At 39.8% G+C, this 16,052-nt stretch overlaps 1 pseudogene; it reads left to right on the forward strand.

The window, feature by feature from the left end:
* Nucleotides 1-13,719: 13,719 nt before the first annotated feature.
* LOC122750704 lies at nucleotides 13,720-15,518 on the forward strand (annotated as a pseudogene).
* The last annotated feature ends 534 nt before the right edge of the window (nucleotides 15,519-16,052 follow it).

The raw sequence follows: 16,052 nt of genomic DNA on the forward strand, positions 1-16,052 counted from the left end.
TCCTTTTCTCTCACCCCAAGTACCTTCCTTTCTCAGATCTTGAATAGCATTTTGTAGCTTTCATTCCATCCTCAGAAGGATAAGTCAACCTGCCCAAGGATCCCAACTAAGTAAGTGGCAAAGTCAGGATTTGGCCCCCGACCCTCAGTTTCCAAATTAGTGCTCCTTTCACAATACGAAATTCCTATATGTTTCCACCCCCTCCCCCACCACTTTGCATCATGGTTATTTGTATATATATTATACACAAACGCAAATATTTGATTGTAAACCCTTTGAGGTCAGGGGTCAGGGACCATTTCTTATGGACCATTTTATCTCCATAGGCACCTAGGGAAGTAAATTACAAAGTACCGAATAAATATTGGTTAAATTGAATTAACTTCTACATTCACATATCCCTTTGGATCTGCAAAGCCTATAAGCAAAGGTGTGAACCTTAGATCATGGCACAAATCTCAGAGGTCATCCCCATTTTACAGGTGAAAATATGGAAGTTCAGAGAGGATTCATGACTTTCCTACGGACAGAGACCACCTGACTTTTTGCCCAATAGTCTTTCCTTTATACTGGCTGCCTCTCTAGCATATTTGTACACTTATAGATCTGACTACATACATGAAATGAATTCTATACAGATGCACATATACATACAGATATACATATAGATACACACACATATACACATGTACATCTACATGCATGGGTATATATCCATACATATAAATATACCCATACATAGAGGTTAGGTTTCTATACTCAGATTGGGAACATGGTCAGCTAGAAGGATGGTAGTTTCTACTCACATATAAATGTAGATGTAGATATGGATGATATAGATGGATATACATGGATATACATATGCATATGTATGTGTATCTATTTGGGTAATGTATATACATATATGTATATACAGGTATACATGTATAAACCAATTGTATACACATGTATGAGTATCTATCAAAGCATATACACGTGTGTGTATATATATATGTATGTATGCATATATGTATATGTATAACTATCCCTTCAGCCAACAATGTGTCAACCTGGACCCCTCCTTCACACTAATCCCACTCAACTCTCCAGCTGCTAAATCTTGCAATTTATTTCTCAATATCTGTCATTTAAAAGCATACATATATATCTATATGTGTGCATATATGAACACATGTATATGAGCATTGTAGGCAGCTAGGTGGCTCAGTGCATAGAGCACTAGGCCAGGAATCAGGAAGATCTGAGTTCAAATGTGACTCTGATCAAGTCACTTAACCTCTTTAACTTAATCCGTTGGAGAAGAAAATGACAAAGCACTCCTGTATGTTTATCAAGAAAATCTGTGGACAGTATAGTCCACGGAGGTCATAAAGAGTCAGACATGACCGAACAACTCAACAACATGCATGTACTATGTATGTTTATGTATATATGAAACAGAATGGCATAATCTATAGAGTGTTGACCTTAGAGCCAGGAGGCCTTACATTCAAGTCCCAATTCAGATGTATATGAGTTATTTGACTGGGAAAATCACAACCTCTCTCTGCCCTAGGCAAACCTCCAAGATAGTTGTAATTTGCACTAGTAATGTGAATAAAACTGCAAGTCTGGATCTATATGTGTGCACATGTACAGGTATATGCATATACACAGGTATATGTATGTATATTGTACAGATACATAATACACAATGTATATATAAGTATATGTAGATATATATTTACAGGTACATGTACAGGTATTTTATATATGTTGCATTATGTGTATATGTACAAGTATAAGTATTTGTCTATGCATGAGCACATATATATACATGTGTAATGCACATGTGTGTTTAGAGATGTGTATACATGTATATGTAAGGTGTGTATATGCATTTGTACAAGTATGTGAATATGAATAGGTATATTTATAGGCATAGATCTATGCATGTATATATGTACGTGTTCATTACATCTGTATGTCCAGGTATTAGTTTTTGAATGTGAGAATATGACTTGCTAGAGAGGCAGCCAGGGTAACAGAGAGTATTGGGTAAAAAAACCAGGTGGCTATTGTCCCTAGGAAAGTCACTAAGCCTCTTTGAATCTTCATATTTTCATGTGTAAAATGGAGATAATCTCTGACATTTGTATAATGCTCTAGGGTTTACAAATGTCTTTTTATACACTATCTCATTTGAGAATAATAGTTGTACTACCTCCCAGGGTTGTAACTAGGATTGAATGTGATAATGTGTATGAAATTCTTTTTAAAATTTTAACAGGCTATATAGCTATAAGGAATTATCACCACTACTACCACCACTATCATCATTATCCTTATTAAAGTTATTCATTTCAAACTGTCCAAGATTTTTGGTAAAATGATTGGAGTCTGCAATGTTATTTTATGATAATACCTTGGTGGGAAGCATGTCATTCCCTCTGGGATGATGGTGGGAGAGGCAAGGGAAGGGGAGGGGAAATTAAGGAAGAGACCATACTGCAAACTACCTGGGTCAAGAGGAGGGAAAATTGGGCAGTGCATCTGAATCATTTGGAATGAAATGATCTTTGTGTTTTGAAGGTCAATAACCTTCCTCCCTTTCTAAGAAATGGCTTTGTTAACCCTATTTTACCAAATACCTATAATTGGCCCTTTAAGAGGAGAAGCATCATTCAGTAAGAAAGAGTCCTGCATTTGGAAGTCAGAAGGCCTATGTTAGAATCCCAATTCTGTCATTTATTACTTATGAGACCTTGCAAAAATCACTTAACCTCTCAAAGATTCAGTTTTCTCATCTATAAATGGATGGGGCAAGACTAGAATAATCTCAAGTCCTCTTTAGGCCTAAATTATAAAATAAACTCTAATATTCGAATTTCTAAGTATTTTTTAAAACCTAAAAGTTGACTAAGAGACATGTTCCTGTTCACTGCTGATTATAGGTGTGACCCCTTCTAAATAAAGGAGGAAAAATCCATAAAGCCCCGTGCTGTGATTCCTCCTCATCACTTCCTTCTCCCTACATTTTTTTTAACCCTAAAACATGTATAAAGCACAAGTTGTGTTGATAATACGGCCCTTACCTCTAGAGATGTAGCCTAGTGCATTTAAAATACATTGAACTTGGGGCAGCTAGGTGGCGCAGTGGATAAAGCACTGGCCTTGGATTCAGGAGGACCTGAGTTTAAATCCGGGCTCAGACACTGGACACTAGCTGTGTGACTCTGGGCAAGTCACTTAACCCTCATTGCTCCACAAAAACCAAAAAAAACTAAAACAAAACAAAACCCCAAACAAAAAAAAAAATACATTGAACTTAAAGTCAGAAGACTCAGTGATTTCATCTGACTCCAACAGGTTTGAGTCCTGGTTCCTTCACTTACTAGCCAACTATCTGTTCTGAGACAGGTTGCTTAATCTTGCTGAGCCTCAGTTTCATTCTATATAAAAGAGGAATGATAATATTTAAACGACCTACTTCATAGGGTTCACAGAATCACATTATTTCAAAGATGGAGGTTGTCTGATTATACAGCATGTACCAAAAGTTTTACTTCAGTTTCAAGCATTAATAACTTAAACAGGGAGTTCCAAAAGTCTTACTATAAATGTTAAGGTTCCCCTCTAGAAACTAGAGATTCTACAATGGGAAGATTAGGAGGGAGAGCATTCCAGGCACAAGTAACAGATAGTTCTAAGGCATAGGAGATGAAAGTTGGCAGGTGTGTGTGAGGAATAGCAAACAGGTCAGGATGGGTGGACCATGGAGTTCATGGAGGAAAGTAATACATTGAAAGACTGGAAAGACAGGCAAGGATCATGTAATAGAGAGATTGAAATGTCAAATAGGGGAGTTCTTATTTGTGATTAGGGGCAATAAGAAGACACTGGAGTTTGTTGAATATCAGGATGACATGGTCAGGTTGATGCTCTAGAAGAATTACTTTAGCAGATGTGCAAAGGATGGATTGAAGTGGGGAGAGACTTGAGGAGGTGAGACCAATTTAGATTGTGATTGCAAAAGTCTAGGCAAGGGATGATGTGGGCCTGAACTGGGCTGGAAGCCGTGTGAGTGCAGAGAAATACTGTAGAGGGAGAAAGTAGAATATATGGCAATTTGTTGGTTATGTATGATGAGAAGAGAGGAGGACACAAAAATTGAGAACATGGGTAACTGAAAGGATTGTGGTATTCTAAATAGTAATGGGAAGTTTGGAAGAGGGGTGAGTTTTACAGGGGAAATAATGAGATCTATTTCATACATGTTAAGTTCACGAACACTAAATAGAAATGTCCAATAGTTAGTGACATGCATCTAGAGCTTAAGAGAGGAACTAGGGCTAGATATATAGATTTGGGAATTATCTGCATAGAAAGAATAAATGAATCCATGGGACCTGAGGAGCTCACCAAGTAAGACAGCACAGGACCCAAGACAGACTGTTACACCACTGTTACTGGGTGTAACATGGCTAGAGACCGATTTCAAATCCCTGATCACTGAGATATTGGGGTGGAATGGGTTAATCCTTCAGGCTGCCTCAGTAGGACTGTGAGGGACTAGGAACCACAAAATAACCTTAGTTTCCTATTATCCTGAAAATTGGCTCAACTCTATGAAAGTGGCATACCTATTTTATGGATATAACTAATACAGAGGCTCTTGCATTAATTTCCCATTTAAAAGAGTGATTTCTGAATTTCTCATGCAGACTCTGGGGTGAAGCTCCCTGTGTATGAAAGATATATATTATATACAAACCATCATGATTCAAGAAGGGTCTTTCTTTGTTCTGTAGGAGATAGCGAAACACCATAACAGACAACCCAGGACGCATGCTGAATGATTGTACAGGGCTGTCATTGGGCAATTCACACTAAGCATGCAGAGAAAGGGGTTCAGGCGCCTTTAATAGGATTCTACACACATGTACACAATACATGTATGTACATATGCATATATATGTACACACATTCACACACATAGATTCATACACACACATACACCAGAGGAAGGGGGAAAATATTCCTCCTGCAGATTGTCAACTGAAATTCAACTGTTTCTTCTAATATAGGGTTTTTAATGTGTGTGTGTGTGTGTGTGTGTGAGACTCCTGGATTCCTTTGGCAGTCTGATGAAACCTATGGATCCTTTCTCAGAATACTGTTTTTATTCATTGAAGCAAATGCTAAATTTCAGCTTGAGTTAATGAAAATAAAGATGTCATTTTTTTTCCATTTAAGTTTATGGACCCCCTGAAATCTAAGAACCTCTGTTCTGATGATTAGTTAATTACAAATGAATCATAGAGAGAATAAAAAATGGTGTTGTTTTTGTGAATTTAGTGTGGCACAGTGGAAAATGTGATTGGATCTAGAGGTTCAGGGTTCAAATCCCGAGTCTGCTACTTATTAGCAATGAAATCTTGGGCAAGTCTCTGAACCTCAGTTTCTTCTCTATAAAGTGGGAATAATACTTGCATTCACTTATCTCATGATATGAAAAAAGTGCTTTGTATTAATTGATCAGCAAACATATAGTAAACACCTTCTGTGTTCTGGTGATACAAAAAGAAAAAAATAGAATAGTCTCTGTCCTCAAGAAGATTGTATTTTCCAAGGATTGACCACAAACAAAATATTAAAATGTACAGGGCTGGGGGAAGCTAAGTGGCACAATGGATAAAGCACTGGCCCTGGATTCAGGAGGACCTGAGTTCAAATCCAGCTTCAGATACTTGACACTTACTAGCTGTATGACCCTGGGCAAGTCATTTAATCATCATTGCCCAGCAAAAAAAAAAAAGAAAGAAAGAAAGAAAAAGAGAGAGAGAGAGAAAGGAAAGAAGGAAGGAAGGAAGGAAGGAAGGAAGGAAGGAAGGAAGGAAGGAAGGAAGGAAGGAAGGAAGAAAGAAAGAAAGAAAGAAAGAAAGAAAGAAAGAAAGAAAGAAAGAAAGAAAGAAAGAAAGAAAGAAAGGAAGGAAGGAAGGAAGGAAGGAAGGAAGGAAGGAAGGAAGGAAGGAAGAAAGGAAGGAAGGAAATGTGGAAATGTACCGGCAACTGTGATGTGGGAGATAGCACTAGCAGCTCTGGGTATCAAGATAGGTCTCCTGGAAGGATTTAAACAGGTGTCAGTGAAAAGGGATTGCCTACCAGGTATGATAGGGAGCCTGTGCAAAGGTACAGAATTGGAACATGGAATGGAAACCTGATGAAGGCCATTCTGGCCTTAACATACCTTGACATGTGTGAAAGAGAGTCATGTATCATAAGGAAATGTAGGCTTAAGGCTTATTGTGAAAGCCTGGAGCTATACATGTATGTGTATATGAGTATATATATGTGTGTGTATATAGTTAATACATGGATTTGTGTATATATGTATATTGTGAATGTATATGTGTATACATACACATGTGTGTGTGTATATATATGTATATATGTATGTATTATTATTCACTCAAAGCAGCTACATTCAAATAATGAATTTTCTATCCCAAAGCACTCAATGGTCTGAAAAATACTTCTTTGGGAAATTCCCAAGTTGATGCCTCCACCAAAGTGATCTGCTGATCCTGCTTCCATCTTTGTTGTATTTGGGGTATGGGTTGTTAGTTTTTATTTGGGGTTTATTGCTAGCAAACAAGATGCCAGTGACATAGCATCAGCTTAATCTTGGAAGAGATTAGCAAAAGCCCAAACAATCCTTTGGGCAATGTAGACAAATCCATAAGGGCAATCACCATATTGATCTGCTGCCATGGAAGGTTATACTTTTCACGGGCCAGAAGCTTCTCATGTCAGGGACAGCCCTGAGTTTCTGCTAACCTTAGTCAATACATCTACGTCTATGAATATTGATCTATAGGAACTGGCAAGGCATTAACCTAAGGTTCCTGGACCAGTTTTCAGGATTCTGCTGATTTACCTATATGGTATATTTGATGTGTGGCAACACTGATGGGTGCAATAACAGCTGCAGGCTTTTGATGGCATCCTGGTAGGAAGGAACACCATAGACTCAGCTGGTAGCAAGAGGTAATAGACTCTCCAAACAGCCAGTCTCCTGTCAGCAGGCAGAACCTGGGGAAAAAAATAATGAAAATGAATCAGGTTTGAAATTACTAATCCAACCATTCCCCAGGCTCTCTCCACGCAGCATGGTGACTTTGAACCACACTGACAAACAGGGACTAAATTAATTTTAATTAGACAGAGGAATTGAAAATGCTCCAGAATTATTTATCTGGAAAGGTAGAGTATGGTGCTAAGTTAGTGAACAATCAGAGCCAGTCATGCCGACCCGCTTCTACCTTTTCAATCATCAAACGACCATTCTTGGGGTAGTTAGGTGGTACAGTGGATAGAACACCAGATCTGCAGTTGGGAAGACCTGAGTTCAAACATGACCTCAGACATTTACTAGCTTTGTGGCCCTTGATAAGTCATTTAACCTCTGCTTCAGTTTCATCATCTATAAACTGGGAATAATAATAGCACCTACCAGCCAGGGTTGTTGGGAGGATCAAATGGAATGATATTCTTAAACTGCTTATCACAGTGCCTGACACATAGTAGGCACTATATAAATGTTAGCCATTTATTTCTCTCTGGCTACTCCCTTTGCTCCTCCCTCATAGGAGTGGCCTTCCTCTCAAGCTAAATTTGGGGTGTGTGGGTGGCTGGGTGGGGGAGGAAACCTGATAGATGGATGCCTGTCTCAATCACAGCCTAGCTAATCATAGCCCAGCCACTGTTATTAACTCAATTTCTTAGATTGTGTGTATGGGATGGAGAGGGGCAGTATTAGGCTTTTCTGTTTCATGGACCTATTTGTCAGTCCAGTAAAACCTATGAACCCCTTCTTAGAATAATGGTTTTAAATGCATAAAATAAAATACATAGGATTAAAAAGGAAACCTATTGAAATATAGTTCTCAAAATACTTTATTTAAGTTCACTGCCCTAGGTTAAGAACCCCTAACTAGAACACCAATAAAAGTATTCTTTCTGCCCTAGGAAATTGCAGAATGAATGAAAAACTTTTCCATATCTCTGAGTTGCCAGCTAGACTTCATGTTTTGGCAAAATACGGGCATCTTAAATATATCTCTCTTCTATCTTAGAGACTCCCCGATTGCCACCTCACACTGCTGTATGGAACAATGACACAAAACCGTGTGGTTCTGTAGCAATGTGGGTGGTTAACAATGTTATAACATTTTTCCAGTTCAAGAGACAAAGTAAGCATTTAAACACAAAATGGTAAAGCAGACTTAAGAAAAGGGCCCTTCGTGTATATCAGGCTCCTCCTGTCTTTTTCAGAAAGAGAAAAGGAGGAGAAGGAGGAGGAGGAGGTGAGGGAGGAGGAGGAGAAGGAGAAGGTGAGGGAGGAGGAGGAGGAAGAGGAGCAAAGAATAAGGTAGAGAAGGAAGGAAGGAGAAGGAGGAGAAGTAGAAGAAGAAGAAGAAGAAGAAGAAGAGAAGGAGGAGGAGGAAGAAGAAGAGGAAGAGGAGGAGTCAACCATCTCTGGCCAAGGAGCTAGGTGGAGTCTGATTCATCTTGATACAAGGTGTGCCCCAACATTCCCCATATTTATACTACCCTGGACTTGAAGTCTAGTGCAGATGCCTTCATGGCTGTGAAGTTATAGATAGTTCTTTTTTTTTTCTTTTTTTAATAAACCCTTTTCAATTTCCATGGTGGCTGAATGCCCTCTATGACTTCTTCTCTACAGTGTCCATAGAGGTTTTCTCTTTCCCCAATTCCTTAGGATGATAAGGGCAGGTTTATGAACAACATTAGTCCCCTTTGCCAGTCCTAAGGTAAGGGCAAAACTCCTAATGGGTCCAAGAGGAGGAGGCTTAATAATTTCTTCCCAACAAGCAACCCATCCACTCTAGGCCTCTGAATTCCTTGTGGGATACCCAAAGTAGATGAGTCCAAGATTGTTTTAGATTTATTTGCTATACATGGAGGAAATGAAATTCCCTGTGTAGTAGGGAGATCTTTGTACAATAGCACAGCATCTTCCAGTTCCTGGGTAAAGGAAAGAAGTCCCTCTGGCTCTATGACTTTCCTGTTTGTTTCTATCTGCATCTCTCCTTATACTGAGCAAGGAGGCAAAATATATACCGTTATCCCATCCACATCACTACTTTCCACATCAAGATTTCAATATATAGCAGATCAGCATAAGAAATCAAATGGGAATTTGGGGGTATTTTTGCAGAAGCCACAGATGACACTCAAAGGCCAGCAGACAACACAGAGCCTATGACCAAATACCTAACCCAAATTTTACAATCAGGTACTGTGAACACCCCCTAAAAGAAAAAGAAAAAAAATCAGACCTTCTCTGGTACAAAAGGAGGGCCAAAAAATTTTCCAGATTTTCCAGATCAGGGGTCCAATACTCCTAACTCCCACAATGTGGAAGGGATAACTACAAAAGAAAACTCAGGCTGTCTTATAACTTAAGTGACTCTTTCTTAATACCTAGTCTTCTGTTCTACATTTGACTTTGCTAACTACTCCTTTTTCTTGAAACTCATTTGGTTTCTGCAACATCATCCTCCATTGACTCCTCTACCTCTCGTACCATTTTTTTCCTATTACCTTTGATACTTACTCATTTCTCCAGATCATTACTCTGGGTGTTCCTCAAAGTTAATTTGGAGGTTCTCTTTTCTCTCTACCTTCTTTTCCTTGGAAAGTTTATATATTGTCTTTGTTTCAACTCTTATCTGAACACTGATAATCACCCTCCCAATTTATTATCTCAAATCCCTGCCCACAAGAGTTCCTTCCTTCCTTCCTTCCTTCTTTCTACCCTCCCTCCTTTCATTCCTTCCTTCTTTGTTTTTTCCTTCTTGTCTTCTCCCCTTCCTTTCCCCCTCCCTCCTTTCTTCTCTCTCTGCCTCCCCTCTCTTCCTCCCCTCCCCTACCTCATCTTATTGATTATCTTTTTATATTATTGATACTTTTCTAGTGATCCTCCTTTGTGGCCCAGCTAACACCACCCTAGAACTCTTTCTTGTAACAAAGGAACGTGCATAATAAACAAACATATTGGTCACAATTCTGTGTTCCTCTCATATTTAGAAGAGGGAAATTGAATTTCCCCATTGGTAGTTTGAAACAGGCCACTATTATGGAAACCGGTTGTGTTTTTACTTGTCTTGGAAGAATGGTTTGGACCCTTGTGAGCCTTTGAGTCCGAGGAGGAGTGTGGGACTTCTTTGCAGACTTTCCCCAGTGTGTCTGCTGAAATGAGGAAATGAGGTCAAACCCCAGTAAGACTGTCTTGGCAGGCAGGCTAAACTGGGTTAAGGGTAACTAACCTTCAGGCCTCAAACCTATCAATGAGTTAGGGGGATGTCTACCCCAAGCATGTGAAGACTTGCCCCAATTGCAATGGACAAATGAGAACAATTTGTTCCAATGGCCATGAAGGGGAATGCATAGAGCTTGGTCAGATATCAAAGATACCAAGGTTATCTACTGCATCCTGGTGCCATCACTGGTCATCTTGACTTTTCTCTTGCTATTGGACTTCATTAGAAGAAAAGGTGAGGCCAGTGATGACTTTGTACAAGTCTGTCTCATTTAAATCCAATTTAGGGGGCAGCTAGGTGATGAAGTGGATAAAGTACCAGCCCTGGATTCAGGAGGACCTGAGGCCAAATCCAGCCTTAGACACTTGACACTTACTAGCTGTGTGATCCTGCGCAAATCACTTAACCTTCATTGCCCCACCAAAAAAAAAAAAATCCAATTTACCCACAAGTCAAGACATCACCCTCATGATCATTGGTCCTCTTTGAAAATGAAGTACAAAAAACAACTATTGTCCTTAGTATTCGAAAATTATGTCAAGGAATATATGTGAATGCTATAGTCTCCAAGTGGTAAAGACACACTCCTGTAAAACTGTCTATAATGACTATAGTATTCTAGCATCAGCTCCCTTTTATGCCTGCAGGGAACAGCAGACTCACCTTTGATGTTTTCTTAGCAGTGCAGCTCTGGCTTAATATATATTTCAAGAAAATGTGAATACATCTGAAAACCCAGAAGAGAAACTGGAGAATTAAGTGGTGTTGGTTTTTTTGTTTTTTTGAATCAGCGATTAGAAGACATCAGGGGCAAGATAACCACAGTTCAGGAAAAAAAAATTATAATTATGAGAATATGTGTAATGAGACCACAAACTGGTTCTTTCCAAAACCAGCAAGACAAGACCTTTCTGAGTTAGGCAGGATACTTAAAGAAAAGAACACAGCTGGAAGTAGTAAATAAATTATTGATTAGGAGAGATTGTGTATTGTATTGCTTCATTTCCATAATGCCTATAGTCTCAAATCTTTAAATCCATTTTCAAAAGCTTTCTGCCAGTTACTGATTTTCTGAGGCAAGGGAAATCGCTCTCATTCTTATACCCACAGCTGAATCAGAAGCGGCTGATTTCTGGAAAGCCTGAGAATTTTTCAGAAAAAGACTAAGGGGGCGTGATTAGAATGACAAAGCACTAAAGAACAAGGGGGAAAGTATATTTAGCACCTCCAGGGGGTGCTTACCCAACTCATTGCACTAGAAGGGTAGGTTTAGAGAGAGCAAAGTTAACTGCTCCCCTCAGAGTCCTGTAGGTAATTCTGACAGTTGTGGCTTCCAATATTATCATTCACAAGTCCCTTATCTGGTATGCTCCCCTCTGCCTCCCAGTAACAATCAATCAGTAGAACTCTATTAGCTTCTAGAAAAGCGTATTTACTGAGAAAGGATATCAAGAACACATTAGTTACAAAATATTCCCCACAAACAGGGAATACACTCTACCATTGGACACCCAAGGTCCCTGGAGAAAGTGGGTTCAAATTCAATGCATAATTGGAGTAAGGCACATGCGTAGCGAACAGGTATGCTCAAAAAGTACATCCAACCCTTAGCCTTGGGAGAACTTGTTCTTCTTAGGTGTGGCTCCCTCTTGAGCTCAGTGGGTACTTGCCTTTCTAGAGTCCATAGCCAATATTTCTTACCATCACTTGGGGTCACTAATCCTGAAGCTGCCTCAGTACTCAGGAGACTGATTTTTCACCCACATTTGCAGAGGCTTCCTCTCTGTTCATCCACTCCCACTCACCTATTATTGACTTGAATTGCCAGAGGGACTTTGCTGACAACTCTGATAGAGCTTCTAAATTCACTTGTTGCCTGGCACTCCCATCTCCAGATACTTATCTAAGAATGGGAAAGAATAAACAGGAAGAAACCCAGGCACCTTTGGCTGGGTGGAGGAAAACTCCAACTTCCTCCTCCCCTCACATCTCTTGTTAGCTCAGAGCAAACTTCCTAATTCAAAGCCTCCCTTGGAAGAGAGAAAGAGCAACTAACTTCTTGAAACTTTTGTCTGCACACACAGGTCTAGCTTAGTCTTTCCTGAGGCATTAGTACTTTTGGCTACTCAAACAACCAGAAGGCTCTTTATCATTTCAAAGTGCCTGCTTCTCAATCACTCATGTTTGCCAATTAGCTTTTCAAAATGTTACATGTTGCATTGGAATCAGGAAAGGAACATCTGCACATGATTTGTGTAGCCCACCAGGACCAGGACATGGGCCCAGTACTGGACTCTCATTGTCCAGGACCCAATTACAGCAGGTTGGGAGAGTAAAGAGGGAATGATTTTTAGAGTTGTCCCAGTTGGTTCCAGAATTTTTTGTACATAGAGGAGCTTTTCATAAAAAGAATGAAACAGTCCAGAAAGGGGTAAAGCAATAGGCCTTCATTAAAATACATTTTAATTCACACGGGAAGATTCAAAGCATAAAACGAGACACCCGAGCAAAGAGTTAGGGGGAGCTTGGGTAAGGAAAGGACACAGAGAAAAGGATACCTCAGGGTCTCAGTCACTATGGTTTTTAAGCCCTAGCAGGAAGAGATAATAATGACTTCCATATCCATATCAAGCAATCAAGAATTTATTAAGTACTACTAACAATACAAATCAAGGAGTTTACATTATTATCGGAAGAAACCACCTGTGTCCGACTCTTCATGGCTCCATTTGGGGTTTTCTTGGCAAAGACACTGGAGTGGTTTGCCATTTCCTTCTCCAGCTCATTTTTTTTTACAGATGAGGAAACTGAGGCAAATAGGGTTAGCTGACTTGTCCAGGGTCACACAGCTAGTAAATGTCTGAGGTCAGATTTGAACTCAGGAAGATGAATTTTCCTGACTCCAGGCCCAGAACAAAATAAATTGAAAGTTACATATTTTGGAGTGGAGATAAGGAAATGATTTTTTTTTTTTTTTTAGGAAATAGCTTTTGAGAGGAGCTTTGAAGAAAACCTAGGAATTTTAAGAAATGGAGATAAGGAAGAAATGTTTTCCAGTCATGGGGACAGGCTATACCAAGGCACAAAGTTGACTGCATCCTTTGTCATCTACACCAATTTGTACAGTATAATATTTTGTTCTGAAACTAATTTCTGACAACCATCTTCCAGTTTTCCTAGCAGTTCTTGTTAAAAAGATATTTTTTTCTGGATGGTGCTGTTGGGACACCCCTGAACTCTGCAGGCTCCTGGGCCTGGCCAGGGGGCTGAGTGAGGGTGTGTGATCTGAGCCTCTTTAGTGGCTGTGGGAGGCTTGGGTTCTCTGGCTAGCTGCCTTGTATGATGGATGGTCCAGGGGTAGCTCACTCTGTGCTGCCCCCACTGCTGGTGCATGGACAGTGTTAGCAAGGGCAGCAGCCATCAGGAGAAGAACCTGGCGTTACTCACCACCAAGTACCTGTCCCTGCTACAGGAGGCCAAGGATGGGGTTCTGGATCTCAAGAGGGAAAAAAAAAATTTCTATGATGTTACCAAAAAAGTCTAAAAACAGTATCTAGTAGATGTAATACCAAGGACGTTATTGATAGACTGAGATATCTCAAAGCAGAAATTGAGGATCTCAAGCTAAAAGAGAGAAAACTTGATCAACAGAAATTATGACTATACTAAAGCATCAAAAATTTTATGGATGACTTTATTAGCAACAGATTTTCTTATATAACCCATGAACATGTCTATAATTGGATTAATGAAGATAGACTTCTTGAAATTCAAGCACCTTCTGGTATACAACTAAAGGTACCTATTTCTGAAATGGGCCAGAATGGACAAAAGAAATACCAGATCAATCTAAAGAGTCACTCAGGACCTATCCATGTGCAATTTGTTACACAGAATCCTTTTCCTCTGTGTCTGATTCATGACTCCACTTGGGATTTTCTTGGCAAAGATATTGATGGTTTGTTATTTCCTTCTTCAGCTCATTTTCCAGATGAGGAAACTGAGGCAAATAGGGTTAAGTGATTTGCCCAGAGCCACATAGCTGGTAAGTGTCTGAGGCCAATGTAAAGAATTAATTGTTATTTGAGGTTTTTATGCCTGGGCGCACACTCTCCTGGGGCTCTGCAAACTGCACGGTGCTCCACCCACTGGTTGTAGCCGTTGCCATGGTGCTGGCACCTCACATCATCAACACTCGCTGATGCCTACATGGGCCTGGCAAAATTATAATGATTGGAAGCCTAGTGAGGGCAGTCATGTGACTGTCAGAGCAGCCATCCTATTGGCTGGGGCTGTATGGGGTTTTCTGGGATTGGGGGAGGAGAATTGGGCATTCTAGCTGGACACTGGAAGGCGACAGGAGTTCTGCTGCGTATTCTCAGCTGATTCCTGGGTGGTGGTATCTTTTCAGGTATTATAATTTCCCTTTCCCCATTTTATTTCCTTTCCCTTGATCCTACTGATCCTGTGTGTGTGTGTGTGTGTGTGTGTGTGTGTGTGTTTTTAAGTTCGTTTTTGTTAAAATAAATCCTGTCCTGTTTTGAGGGAGGCTGCCGGTCTCCTTCCTTGCCCCAATATTGTGGCTGAGCCGCTTAGCTAACACTCCCCAATTAAAAATTGGTCTCCACACCAAATATGAACTTGGGAAGATGAATCTTTCTGACCTTAGGGCTGGCACTCTATCCACCGTACCACCTAACTCCCCCTCTCAGTTCCTCTAAGCCTGCAGTTTTTTCCTGTTTCTCCACCTGACCACCTCATACAACCTCCTTCTCAAGTCTCAACTCCAGTTACTCCACAGAAACCTAATACACATATCCAGAACCTGCCTGAACAACACACCCTTACCAGAGGTCAGCATCTTCAGCAGATTCCAATTTCAGGCACACCCTCAGGATCTATTAGTGGTTATAACATGGATCAATTCATGTCTTCAAATGTGTATCCCCTGTTGTTTGTCCTTCATTTTTAAAGACAGGATGGTCTGGGTGATGTCTTGACTCACTTGTGAATTGGATTTAAGTGAGGCACAGTTATGCAAAGTCAAGGACAAAAGTCAAGAAGACTGGCAATGGCCCCAGATGTAGTGGGTGACCTTTACAACTTTCTCCTACCCCTACCGATGACAACTTTAAGTTGGATGAGAATGGAGTGTTCAATCTCTTTGATGTACAGATACTAAATTATTAGATTCTATGAGAACTATTTATTTGGCTTGTTATCTATTTCGAACTATACACATGTCCCTTCCACATCACGACTTTTCCCATCATGGTTTTGACACATTGTGGGTCAGCATAAGAAATTACTGTAAATGGGAATTTGGGTGATTTTGCAGAAGCCACAATATTTTTACTTAACACTGACCTATCTAGCCTATGACCAAATACTTAACCCAAATTTTACAATAAGGTACACCCCATAAAAGAAAATAAAAAAGAAAATCAGATTTCTCTGGTACAAAAGAAGGGCCAAAAAATTTTAAGTGGATTTTCCAGATAGTGGGGATGCTGTCCTTAAACCCCGCCCTATGTGGAAGGGATAACTGCATAACACCCAAGACATCTTCTTAACCTAAGTATTTGCAATCATGAGTGTAACAACTTTTTTAGTTCACTAACTCTGGGAGTATTTTTCCTTTTGTTTAGTTATTTACTTGACAAAGCTGTACCCAAAAGAACAAAAGGGTTTTCATCTCTTCAGGCAAAAATCAAAATGACAAAT

Source organism: Dromiciops gliroides, chromosome 1 (genome assembly GCF_019393635.1).
Source record: "Dromiciops gliroides isolate mDroGli1 chromosome 1, mDroGli1.pri, whole genome shotgun sequence".
In the NCBI taxonomy this organism is placed as follows: Eukaryota; Metazoa; Chordata; class Mammalia; order Microbiotheria; family Microbiotheriidae; genus Dromiciops; species Dromiciops gliroides.